Source organism: Stegostoma tigrinum, chromosome 14, assembly GCF_030684315.1.
Source record: "Stegostoma tigrinum isolate sSteTig4 chromosome 14, sSteTig4.hap1, whole genome shotgun sequence".
Taxonomy (NCBI): domain Eukaryota; kingdom Metazoa; phylum Chordata; class Chondrichthyes; order Orectolobiformes; family Stegostomatidae; genus Stegostoma; species Stegostoma tigrinum.
The window spans coordinates 33,737,793-33,751,094 of NC_081367.1; the positions used below are offsets into that span (position 1 = coordinate 33,737,793).

The following is a 13,302-nucleotide window of genomic DNA, read 5'->3' on the forward strand; positions in this document are numbered from 1 at the left end:
AACACCCCAAGCTTGTCCTGTTCTCTTATCCTGTTCATCTAGGTCCCCTGTTCTGTCAGAAGGCCTGCCAATCTGACAGCTGCTAAATGCTATGGGCAACTAGCAAAAGTGACTGCTTCCCCAGGTCTCAAAATGGGGAACCTTGCCTTGACTTAAAATTCAGCACTCTGTATGAAAAAGTGCTACCTGAAACCAGCCTTGCTACCTAACTTTATTTTTCAACATACACCCTTTTGCCTTGGATCCTGCCTTTCACCTAAGCAAGTAGTTTCTATTTACCTCGCCAAATTCTTCACATTTACACTACAATTAGTTCATCCTTTATCTATAGTGGAAGGAACACAAGAGTAAGATTATACAACCCTTCCTCATTAAATCAGGGGTCTGGAATGCACTGGCTGGGAGAGTAGTTGAGGGCAGAAAATCCCACAAACTTGAAAAAAAACTGGCTGAGTGTCATGACATTAAAGGCTATGGACCAAGTGAGGGGAAATGGGACTGCTGTAGGTAATAGTATATTTTGGTGGAACAGATTTGATTGGCCAAAGAGCCTTTTCTCAACCGTATAATTCTATGGCTTTTTAGATTACTATTTAGTAGGCCTCCAGTGTTTCCTACATGAGTTTTGGTTCATCTTTGAGATTGAAGCACCTAAAATAAATCATTCATCTAGGAACCTTTGGACTTATTATTGTGATAAGATCGAAGAGCGGGACTTCATAGCATGCACAATATAATGTGCTGAGCCAAGAAATTCCAGGTAAATTTGCAGAGCAATATTCGTTATCCTGGCTATGTTGCTGGAAGATTATTGTAAGTGATGATATTGTCAAAGACAGAGGGATCAATAAACACAGACTAAAATGCATGAGCCAAGAAATCTAGAGTAAGACAGGCTAGAAATAATCAAAAACACAGCAGATTTGAAGAAAGGCCAAGCAGCATCAGAGGAACAGGAAGGCTGACATTTTGGACCCTGAAGAAGGGTCTAGGCCCGAAACGGCAGCCTTCCTGCTCCTCTGATGCTGCTTGGCCTGCTGTATTCATCCAGCTCTACACCTCGTTATCTCAGATTCTCCAGCATCCGCAGCTCCTACTATCTCAGATTTAAAGAAAACTCGTTTGTCCCCCAAGTAATAGAATTTGAATTCACATAGAAAAAGGAGGCAGTAAGTGAAGGTTGGATTCTCTATTGCAGGACAGAATGCTTGCAATGTGCTTGCACAAAGGTTATTTTTATTTCTTAGCAACCAATAAAAACGCAGGATTGACCATCATGAATAACAAGTAATGAGCTGCATTAGAAAAGGCAATAATTAAAAGTCAAGGCAAAATAAACAAACCATTACTTATTTTAGAAAATATATTTTAAAACTCCAGTCTAATTTCAAAGTGAAGTGAATCATGTCTCCACTTGATAGTTTAAAATATTATCAGAATTTATAAAGGTGTGAATTTAGAGCAAATAATCTAGGAAGATGCTTTGGCTTCCAGCAAGTCAAATGTAAAATATGAAGGTACGGGATTTTTACTTTCAAGAACTCTGGAGTAAATGGAGAAAAAGATCATATTGTTGTACTAATAGCCATGACAAAAGCTCAATTTGTTTGCTCCTATTGGTGGAAACATTTGAAATTGGAGGTGGGTTGAAAGCTGATTAGTGAACGTAGAAGACTTTGAACTATCCAACCATGGTCAGTTAGAACCTGAAGAGGTGAGTCTGAAATCATGGCATTCAGTCAAAATGTTTAACAATGCAGCAAGAAACTTCCATTGTCGAACAAAAAAAACTAATTTCTGTCGGAGCTGTGTGCTCCATAAGACAAAACCTGAATGTATCCTGTTGCATATAAGATTAATTTGATAAAGGTAATGTTGCCATAGTCCCAGAAAACCATGGGGTTACTCTCTCATTAAAGTGGTGAGTTTAATCTAGAGGTCACCATGTCTCAGGCAATGTCAAAGTCAAGAAGGTGCACCTTCAAGGTACCTCAGCCGTTACAGGAATTGAATCCACACTGGTGTCACACTGCATTGCAAACTAGCTGTCTAGCCAACTAAGCTAACCGATACTACTTAATGGACAGTAGAACTAGCAAAAGATTTGCACCTTTAACTGCCAGTAAACAAGAATTCCCAAAATTATTTGACCCAGGAGAACAGTGCCTTTTGTCACTTGAGCCCTGATCATAAAGTATAGATGTTCATGCCTGTCATTTCTTTGGTGATGTTCCCCATCTCAACTCAGCAATCAGAGAGGATGCAAGCATGCTCTCTGTACTTCTCAGTAGGACTGCAAGTCAAACTATTCCAGGTCACTTGTGTATGCACACTAAAGTGTTTGTATATTTACTAAATCTTTTGTTCCTGCTTTGGGGTATTAACTTTTATGGGTCTCTTCCTGTTTAGATTCCACATCTTTAACCACTCTATAACTTCTTCTCCAGTTCAGATCAGTAAAATGGAAACATTGGTCCACTTGCATTTGGTATACTCAAATAAAGACTTAATCAGGTAGTAAACTTCTGGATTCTGATAAGTGCGACTACAAATCAGTTTCTGGAACGTAGGCCGAGATTTTCATATTGCTGCTGTTTTTACAGCAATATTCATCTGCATTTAAAAAAGGTTAACAAAAAAATGGATATTTAGTCCATGTGGTCTGTCATATTGTTGTAGTTGATGTAGGGAGACCTACACATGTAGATTTGGCTGCGTTCCCCCTGCCTTCAAATATTGGTTTGAAAGGAGCCAGCAAACATGTTGACAACTGATGGAATTAATCCGTTTTGTTTGTCCTTGATACCACAAATAAATCAAAAATAAGAGGAACTCTTTTTCAAAGGGGAGCTGGAATAAATATTTAAGAAATCACATCACAAAGCAATGTCACCAGTTGAACAAGAAAACATGGGTTTTTAAAAAACGTAACATCCATTCCAGAGATTCCAGTCCTCATTTCTTAGCATGCTCAAACACATAGTAATTATATGTGTTTGAATGAGAAAGCAGGTTGTGGCGGTATACTACAGTTTCTGCAGCTCAGTGCCAACTTCTATTCATGTAAGGGGTCAGTGTTTAGAGTATTTGTCTTAATTTCAACTTTAAATGTTTCACTGCAAGAAATGAAGGAGAACTTTCATACGCATCTTTTCTGCTGAAGGAGAAGGGTAGGTTTTATTGTAGTTCTTTGTGAATTGCGCGAATTCCTGGAAAACAATAAGAAAATAACATATTTCTGTTTCATTTTAAACCAGATATATTTCAACGATTGTCTCTTTATATTTAGCCTAATGTAGATAATTGAAACAAGGAGGGATAATAGTAGGGGAATGAATAAATACTTTGATTCAGCTATGTTTGCCGTAGTGTTAAAATGTTTGACCGGCGGACTTGCACAGTTCCATGTGTTAAAACTGCAGAAATGCTTTGTACAAAATATGCTATCCAAAGAAATCATCAACATCACAGAGTGAAGCCCGGACCTTTATATTTTGCATTTGAATTGATAGAAGCCAAAGCATCTTTCTAGGTTATTTGCTAACGAATTTAACAAATAAGAACGCAATTACATAAGTAAATCATGTCGTTTAGCAGTTTCTAAAATTTCCTTTTCTATTTTTAATTTTGGTATAACTTGCTTGACCTAAAGAGTAAGAGGGAAAGGCAGAAAGTATTCAAATTCTAATTTACTGTCTGCATCGTAAGTCATCTATTAAGTTTGTTTACTTAGTCGTAATCAATTTGTAATTTTAATCACTGTAATTATTTATATTTTTATATAGTGTAGCATTGTAATAATTCTCATGCTCATGTCGAAGTGCCTCGCACTTTGTTAACAGAATGTTTTAGAGAGCTGTGGCTTCTCAAAATACATATAAAGGTAACTAGATGTCTAAAGCAGTAGAGGATTTCACACAATCAACAAAAAAGAATAAGCCTTTGCTTCAAAAGGGCAATGTTAGGATCATGTGATTGAAGTCTTCGAAACAAAGAGCTGAGGGTTTTTCTCGGTAGATATGCTCCAGAAAGGACTGTGGTGCTTAACGCATAACTAGGCTTCAAAATTTTCCTTTGGATTACTGCCCACTGTTTTCCTAGCGAACTTTGTTTATGTCCCTAATTCATGAAAAATTGAACTTTCTACTGGATTTAACTAGATTAAATCCGTAACTAAGATGGGAAACTGATTTATTGCTTAGTATTTTGATCTTAGGCATCTTTAAGGCGTTTGGTTGCGAAAACCTTGCTCGTGTTTGCAACTGAGAAACTTGCTGATTTTTTTCTGAATATCTGCAGAGGTCTTAAATTTTAAATGTTGGGCCCCCAAGAAATTTGATCAGCACATGTATATTACTAGTTTAGCACAACCTCTTCCTTGTATTCTTTTGAATTGGTTTAGCACGGCTTTGATAGTCTGAGTGCATGGCTGTTTGTTTTGTGAACACTCACGAATTTGAGTGTCATCCTAAGGCAGGGGCCATGCTAATCTTCGCCGTATTGTGCCAATTTTAGTGTATGTGCTGCTAAAGCTAACTCTGTTAGCTATCCCGCACCCGCTTTACGTGAATTGACTGTTGCCCCACTGTAAACGAAAGGATCGTTCATGATCTAGCAGTTTACTTTGATCTCCATTACAAAGATTCAAAAAATTTTGTTCATGTTATGCATCTTAACATGTACATGACTACTGAGCTTAGACTTGTTCTAATGATTTATTGTCTTCTTACACAAGATTTTTTGTGTTCAACTTCATTTATTTCTTATATTTGTCTCTGTGCTCCAACAACATGCATCATAAATCAAGTTATTGCTACCATATACTCCATTAGAAGCCAATTGTTAAAATCCATACCATGCAATGTTGTACACCTACACAATTATTTTAATTCATTTTCCATCTTGTTGCTAGGACCAGCATAAATAAAATCATTCTTATAATCCTTGTAACCAATCTGCTTTTCTGTTCTGTTGGTTCCAGTTGGCTAATATTACGCACCGGGTTTTGATCTGAGCTGCAGTGTCATAAATCCCAAGGGCATGTGTTGTATTTGGTGTGTGGGAATTAATTGTACAAACCTTCTGCTGCAGTGTTCCTGGAGGGACATGTAGTTATCTTGGAAAACTTTGGGGGAGGGTTGCAGAAAGCTGCAAGTGAGAATAAGGACCTCCATTCTAAAGTTCATCGAATGAACAGTGGTAAATAGCCAGATAAATGATCTGTTTTCTCTTTTCTTAGTAGGTTTTACTCAGCCATGGATAGTTTGCTTTTATGCTGGAGGATTACTGTCTGCACTAAGAAGCCCAGACAAAACAACATTAGGGTCTAGTGCTGTTGTGATGGTGTCCCGACCACTGAGCTAGAAGACCCAGGTTTAAGTCCCATGTACTCCAGAGGATATGTAATAACATTTATGAACAGATTGATTAGTGAAAAACATAGACGACAAAACAACATTAATTGGGCAAAGATAAAGAAGGGCAGTGGGCAGAGTACTCTAAGGTCAAGAAAACTCATCAATGCTTATACTTCCTCAGGAGGCTGAGGAAATTCGGCATTTCCGTAATAGTTGTACAAATCGTTGTAGATGCACCACAGAAAGCATCTAATTGCATGACCACGTGGTATGGCAACTATTCTTAAGGACAGTAAGAAACTACAGACAGTCGTGAACACGACCCAGTCCATCATGCAATTCAGCCTCCCATCCACTGATTTCGTCAATACTTCCTGCTGCATTGGAAAAGCAACCAACAAAATCAAAGACCTCTCCAACCCCAGTTATACTCTCCCACCCTCTTCTATTGGACAGAAGATATATAAGTTTGAATACATGTACAGACAGATTCAAGAACAGCTTCTTCCTTGCTGTTACCAAATTTTCCAACAGATCTCTCAAATGTTAATGTTGACCTCTCTCTCTCTGCACTTTCTCAGCAGCTGTAACATTGTATCCTGCACTCAGTTCTGTTACTCTGACGTAATTGTTTGTACAATCTGCCTGTAAAGCATGTAAGGTAACACTTTTCACTGTACCTGGTTACACGTGACAGTAATAAATCAAACCAAATCAAATCAATTCTCCTCTTCTTTGTGTCAGCAGAGAGACTATTTCCAAGCTATGACGTCAGCAATATCTTGTAGTTTACTGTTCCCCTCTGTATTAGGGACAGAGGCTCTGAGTGAAACACTTGCAAAGTTTTAACAATAGGTAGAGCGAAGCATGAAGAAAGAGCATAAGGATTATCCCATATTACCAAATGACTGTGTACCATAGACTGCTTTATTTAAAAAGGCTTTTAAATGCACTGAAAGCAATTCAGAGAAGGTTTATTACTGTAATACCTGGAATGGTGTGTTGTCTTCTGAGGAAAGCTTGGAAAGGATAGACTTCCAATACACTGAAGTTTAGAAGAGTATGAGGTGATTTGGTTGAATCATGTGCGACCCTAAGAGTCCTTGCCAAGGTGGATGTCGAGAGGATATTTCTTCTTGAGGGAATATCTAGAACAAGAACTCCAGTTTGCTCATTTATGACAAAGAAGAGAAATCTTTTTTTCTCACAGGGGCTTGTTAATCTTTGGAAGTCTCTTCCTGAAAAGGTGGTGAAAACAGAATGTATTTTAACATTTTTAATACAGAGTTAGAGTCTTGGTAAGAAGTGGAGTAAAATTTTATCTGGAATAGGTGGGAATGTAACGCTGAGGTTGTAATCAAATCAAGCACCAACTTATTAGATGGAAGAGCAGGCTTGATGGGCCAAATGGCCTACGTTTGCTCCTAACTCATGTTCTTATGCGTGTATATTGACCTTCATGTGTCATGCCACCATCCTGTCATCCTTCTAAGTATACATTATTTACTTCCACACCATCCAGTATGTTCATGATCATAAACAATAGATTACACAGATCTGTGCCCAGTTATAAGACCATCAGACATAAAAGCAGAAATTAAGCTATTCAGTCCATCATGTCTGATCCACCATTCAACCATGGCTGATAAATTTCTCAACCCCATTCTCCCGCTTTAGATGTAGAGAGAGAAATTACTGTTGTGTGGAGAACTAGTAGCCACAACTACGCAGAACAAGATGAAATGTTTTTACATTAACAACTAAGTGTAATGCTTTATAAAGTTGCCTTTCTGTTTGAAACAAAACAAACAGGACTGTCAGGACATTACAAAATTTAAGAAAGAAGGATTCACCAAGGTCGGCCTTGCTGGTGAATGTGAATGCATGAATATTCCAGCAAAGTGGAGTGATTTTCTAGGGTGATCGGAAGATTTTACTTGCTGTGCCGGGCAAAAGTGGATCTGATGGAAGTTGGAAGTACTTTGGGACTTGATCCTCTCTTGTAATTGTTACAGCTTAGCTTAAAATGGTACTCTGTTTCCTTTCCTAGTTCCACTCCTCCACTGGTGATAACAAATTTTATATTTAACCAGTTTGGTGATATGACGAATGATATAGAGCTCGGACTGTCATAGATTCAACATTGAGTAAACACCTGCCACGCTTTTTTAGTTGATGGGAAACGACTCATTTATTGCCGAGGAAAACGTAAAGATAAATACAAAGATTATTTACAACATATGGATCTTTTTAGTTCATGTGATGTGGTCTCTACTGACAAGGTCAGAATTTGTTGTCCATCCCTAACTGCCTTTGAACTGAATAGCGTTTTAGACCATTTAAGAGCCAAACACACTGCTGCGAGTCATTTATAGGCCAAACAAGTTAAAGACAGCTGTTTTTCTGAAAGAACTTCGGTGAACTATTAGACTTCCACAGTAATCAATGATTACTTGCTATCATGGCCACAATTGCTCAGTACATGCAAATATATATTTTATACCTAAAATCTACTCTTTCTAAAAAAAAACTAAAACCTGCAGATGCATGTGGACACAGATGTAAGAGAGAAAAAAACCCTGCAGAGTGTTGTTTAAAATAGTTTGGCCAAGTAAGAATTAAATTCATTTTTTTAAAAAAGCCATAGATTGGAATGAGATTCCCATTTGGGGCAAAGTTGTTGTGCTGCCACAAGTAGCTGGGATTAGGATGTTTTTTTGGAACAGTCATTTTTGGCTGAATTGTGTTGCATGACAAATTTGTTTTTCTCAATTTAAGCTGGGCACTTTCTCTCTTTTAATGCTGCTGTGTATACTGCCTACTCATTTTGCATTTGAACTTTCTTCATCCCTTGTTCATTCTGTCACTATCCTTTTTACATTACGCCAGCATTTTACAGTGTCATTCTTTTTCTCTATCCCTGGTCAGTTCAGACCAGTACTTACATTTTCCAATCATGCAAGCATTCTCCTTCCACTCCTTCCCCAGTTTATTGTGTCATTATTCTTCCCAGTTGTTTAGGTAGTGCTGATACTTTCCTGTACTCTCAACACGCGTTTTGACTTCTTTCTTCATCCCTAGGTCATTCAGACACTAGAAGGGTTTATACCCAAAACGTTAACTTTCCTGCTCCTCTGATGCTGCTTGGCCTGTTGTGTTCATCCAGCTCTACACCTTGTTATCTGATTCTGACACCATCCCTTTTACATTATACCAACAGGTTTCTGTGTATCAACTTGAGCTAAGAGGGCAAAGAGCACCAACATGAAATGAGGAGAGGGTTGACAGAGTAAAGTTATCAGCATGATCTTAATGGCTGGGATGATCCTCATTCCTTTAAGTTCATCCAGCCATTCTTCTACTTCAGCGTCTGAATTCAAATTGGCACTTTTCTGTCCATTTTATTCCTTTATATTTACACTCTTAGGTGTTCCCTGCAACATCCTCAACCCACCCCCTCCCCAACCCTTCTCATTCACCACTACTCACATTTTATACCTGATTGGGATACTGTGCTGTAGCATAGGAATTTGTACCCATAGAAGAATGCTTGCTGATCTCACTAAATGATCATAAGACTTTCCAAGCACAACACTGTGTTTTCGGATGAAATGGTCAGTCAGCTTGCATGTTTTAATGTGTTGAAAAAAAATCAGCTAGAAGGCGAATTTCTTCAAAGATTTTCTCTTTTTGTCATAGCTTCAGTAAGAGCTGCAAAAAGTCCAGGGTTTCTGCTGATTTTATGGCGTTTCCAAGGCTTATTTTTTTAAAGACCATTTCTCTCTTGTTCCTCATCATGTTTTTAGGATCATTCATGCTTTCTTGTTTCTCCCTTGATTAACTGTTGGAAGACTCCACAACTGTTTCCCCTTGCAAGTACCTTCTGTTTCTAAATGTAGACAGCTCAAATGGCAGTTAGACTTTTTTTACAGGCATTCAACTGCTAGCTGAGGTAATTCAATTGCACAAAACATTGGCTTTTGGTTATTTTATTGCCATATGTTACAATTTCATGTGCTTCTGAACTGCTTAAAAATTAGTAAAAAATAGTATTATTTCTGTCCATCTTTTGCCAAGCAGTCTGGTTCACAACAACTTTATCAGATGGATGTAGCACAGGAGGACAGAGCTTGGGTGTCGTGATTTTTCGCCCTGAAATGGTCAAATAGTGACTTTAGTTGCATGCATTATTTTGCAGCTGTGCAAGGTAATAGCAGATGATACACAAAAATGTTAATAAATCATGGAATCTTAGTAACATCAAACAGGTTGGAATTGTTAATGTGAAGATTAACTAACTTTCTGACTCGGTATTTCTAGTGGGAAGTCTCACTAACTGAAAAGCATAACGAAAACTCCTCATATGCCTTGCAAATTAGAATGCGGAAATGTGTGCGGCTCCACAGCATTGCTTGTCAACAGAATATCGCCTTAAAACAGCACAGAGACACATGCATTGTGCTGATAAAGCCACGTTGCTGTTGGAGGATTTTGCTTTGGTCAATAACATGATTAAACGTTACTAATAAAATTCTGAGTTTATTTTCAACTGCTTGTCACCTTGTTTGTATCACTGTTGAAAATGAGAGGACAACATAAGCTATTCATTGGATGTCCAAGAAATGTTTGTGATTGGTGCAGGTCGCTTCAAAATGACCTGAAACAGGTGGAAGTTGGCACATAAATACAGATTAAGACCCTTCATTGATTATGTAATGGCATTTTATATTGTCAGTGAATGACAAACACTTCTGCCATTTTTACTTAAGAGTTCAACCAAGAGTTGTTAAAGGCATTGCCAGATGCAGTTTCAACAATGATGATAAATGCTTGGAAGAATCATAGGTACAGGGGGAGGTCATGGCCTAGTGAAATTATCATTGGACTATTAGCTCAGAGACCCAGGTAATGTTCTGGGGACCCGGGTTGAAGCCCCACTATGGCAAATGGTGGAATTTGAAGTCAGTATATTAAAAAATATGGAATTCAGAGTCCAAGAATGACCATAAATCAAATGTCAGGGAAAACCTATCTGATTCACTAATGCCCTTTAGGGAGGGAATCTGTCATCCTTACCTAGTCTGGACTACATGTGACTCCAGACTCCTAGCAATGTGCTTGATTCTTAATGGCAATTAGGGATGAGCAATAAATGCTGGCCTAGCCTGTGAAGCCCACATTCCATAAATGAATAAGAGAAAGAAATGCTCCTCCTGGCTCACAAAAATACTGCTACATTGTGCCAGCTACATCATTGGCTCTAGCTTAATTTACACAGGAGTTTTTACACAGCTGAGCCGAACTTGTTTTGCCCCTCAATTGTTTGCAGAATATACAGAGAAGATTTAAATTACAGCAAGTTTGCAATGGTCTGCACCAAAAATGCCTTGGTTACAGTATTAAACAATAGTGACATCTTTTTCATTTCAATCAATGAAAACTGTGGCATGAAACACTAAAGCAGTTTCACAGTTGTGCTGGCTTTGTCACAAGTCCAGAGGACTTGTGTTCTCGTGAAGTGTTTGGATGATGCACTTCAATTTTCCTACTTTCCCAAGGTTGAAATTGACTAATTTGAATATTAGTTAATCCATTTCCTGCCAGAACTGAAACTAGTTTGCTGAGAGCTATAATTTATACCATAGGACATTTTTCGTAATACAGTGATTTCACTGACAATGGGACTTCAATAGCTTTTATACCTCATGAAGTGAGAGATACAGAGGTGTCACTGTATCATGCCAAGTCTTTAGTTCCATTTACAAGGCAAAAAACAACCACTCTCAAGTTTGTGTGAGTCAGGAAACTAATATCTTATTTAACCTTATGAAAGGCAGAAGGTCTCAGTTACGCAAAGAATTTCTCAACGGTAAGAGTTTTTTTGGCAGTACTGAACTTGAGTATTACTGGAAGAAAGCAACATTTTGCTGAAGCCTTTTGTCTTGCACTATACAGGACATTACACAAAAATCACCAATGTCGAGAGAGATTTCTGATTGGTTGGCAAATGCACACTAGTTGAAGTATTGCCTTGATGAATTCAGCAATTAGGTGATGACCGACAGTTAATGCCAAACTTTTTTAAATTTTTAAACCAGACAGGTTGACTTTGATTGGTCAAGATATTGCCTGAGAAATTATTCAAAGAATGGCCGTTGTCTGTTTTGCTGAGTTGAAACAGGCGTGTACATGTTCCTTCTGTCTGTAAAGAACAGGGCTCTGTGTTTCAGTATATATAGTATCCAGTATGTGTAAATATGCAACATGTAATCTCAACTGGCAAACCAAAATTGTTGTCAGCACGATTCTTTGCGTTGTCGGGATTAGCAAATGTCCAATTGTGGAATCACAAGCATTGTCAAATACTTTACTGTGAATTTAACAAAAACAGGCCTGTTGGATGTAGTCAGAACTTTGCCTGGTGCGAACAGCCAGAGGGAAGTGGTTTTTAATACAATTAGCCTGACTTTGAGATGTATAGCCCATATGCCTAGCATCACACCAGTATTGATATTTATATACATATTATTCATTTGTGTAATAGACAGAATATATTTTTGGCTTGTTAGTGGTTGCTGCAAACTCAGCACTGGGACCAAGCCCATCACTTTAGATTCTGAAAAGTGCCCAGTCCACCAAAGTGCAAGGTATCTCAAAAATTTGAGGCCGTTTTATGCTGCTGCCATGCAGTGGATTTCCATAGGCCTCAACTGATCAATAAAATGACTTGGATAAAGGAACTGAATGATCATTAAATTTGTTGGTGACACATAGGTAAGAGAGTAAGTTGTGAAGAGCACACACAGAGTCTAAAAAGGAATTTAGATAGGCTATGTGAGTGAGTAAAACTTTGGCAGGAAGTATGGAAGGACGGCATATTTTTTAAATGGGGTAAGATTGCAGAAGTCTGTGGTGCAGAGGGTGTCCTACTATGTGATTTGTCTTTTTATTCACTTGTGGGACATGAGTATTCAGATGCTGTTGGTGGAATACAGTCATTCAAGAAGATAGCTCACCATTGCCTTCTCAAGTGCAAGTACAGATGGGCAATAAATGCTGACCAGCCAGCAACACCCATGTCCCATGAATGAATAAATGAAAATCATGTACAAGTACTGTTTGTGATCAGGAAGGCAAATGGAATGTTTAATCCATTGCAAAGGAATGAAATATAAAAGTAAGGTTATTTTACTTTGGGTGTACAGTGTTGGTGAGGCTGCATCTGGAATACCATGCACAGTTTGGCCTCTATTTATTTGAACTAGAAACAATCGGGTCTAGGCCCGAAATGTCAGCTTTTGTGCTCCTGAGATGCTGCTTGGCCTGCTGTGTTCATTCAGCTTCACACTTTATTATCTTGGATTCTCCAACATCTGCAGTTCCTATTATCTCTCTCACAGAAAATTCACTTGATTCAATCCTAGGATGAAGAAGTAATGTGGAAAAGTAGGACAGGTCGGCCTTTTATCCATTGGAGTTTAAACTGGTGTGATGTGATCCTGTTGAAATCTATAATATCCTGAAAGGACTCGATAGTTTGGATTCTAAAAGAATGTCTCCCTTATGGAAGTGGTTAGAACTAGGGGAGACAGTATAAAAATAGGGCATCTCCTATTTAGGACTGAGATTAGGAGGTTTTTCTTCTGAGATGATGGTTAAGCTACAGAATTCTCTGTCTTAAGAGAGGAACAGAGGCAGCACCACTGAAAATTCTTAAGGCTTAGTTAGATAGATTCTTGATTGATAGGGGAGTCAAGGGTATAGGGATAGTCAGGAAAGTTCAGGCTACAATGAAATCAGCCACTAAATGGCACAACAGGCTTGAAGGCCTGAAAAGCCTACTCTTGAAAGTCAAAATAAATGGCCTTCAAAAAATATGTCATTTCTTATATTTCATGCAACTGGAGTTTGTGTCTCTTATAGTTTCTAAAATTTGCTGTAATTG

General features: G+C 38.2%; 1 protein-coding gene and 1 non-coding gene across 2 annotated transcripts in view; one reads left to right on the top strand and one right to left on the bottom strand.

The window, feature by feature from the left end:
- The first annotated feature begins 3,026 nt into the window (after window positions 1–3,026).
- Window positions 3,027–13,302, top strand: part of plch1 (phospholipase C, eta 1) — a 145,775-nt gene continuing 135,499 nt past the window's right edge. The window contains exon 1 of the mRNA XM_059651088.1: window positions 3,027–3,170. The gene's annotated coding sequence lies outside the window, so the exon portion shown is untranslated. The remainder of the gene's footprint in view (window positions 3,171–13,302) is intronic.
- LOC125458050 (U6 spliceosomal RNA) lies at window positions 4,433–4,539 on the bottom strand. The gene has a single exon (XR_007248731.1). It is a non-coding gene; the product is annotated as a U6 spliceosomal RNA (small nuclear RNA).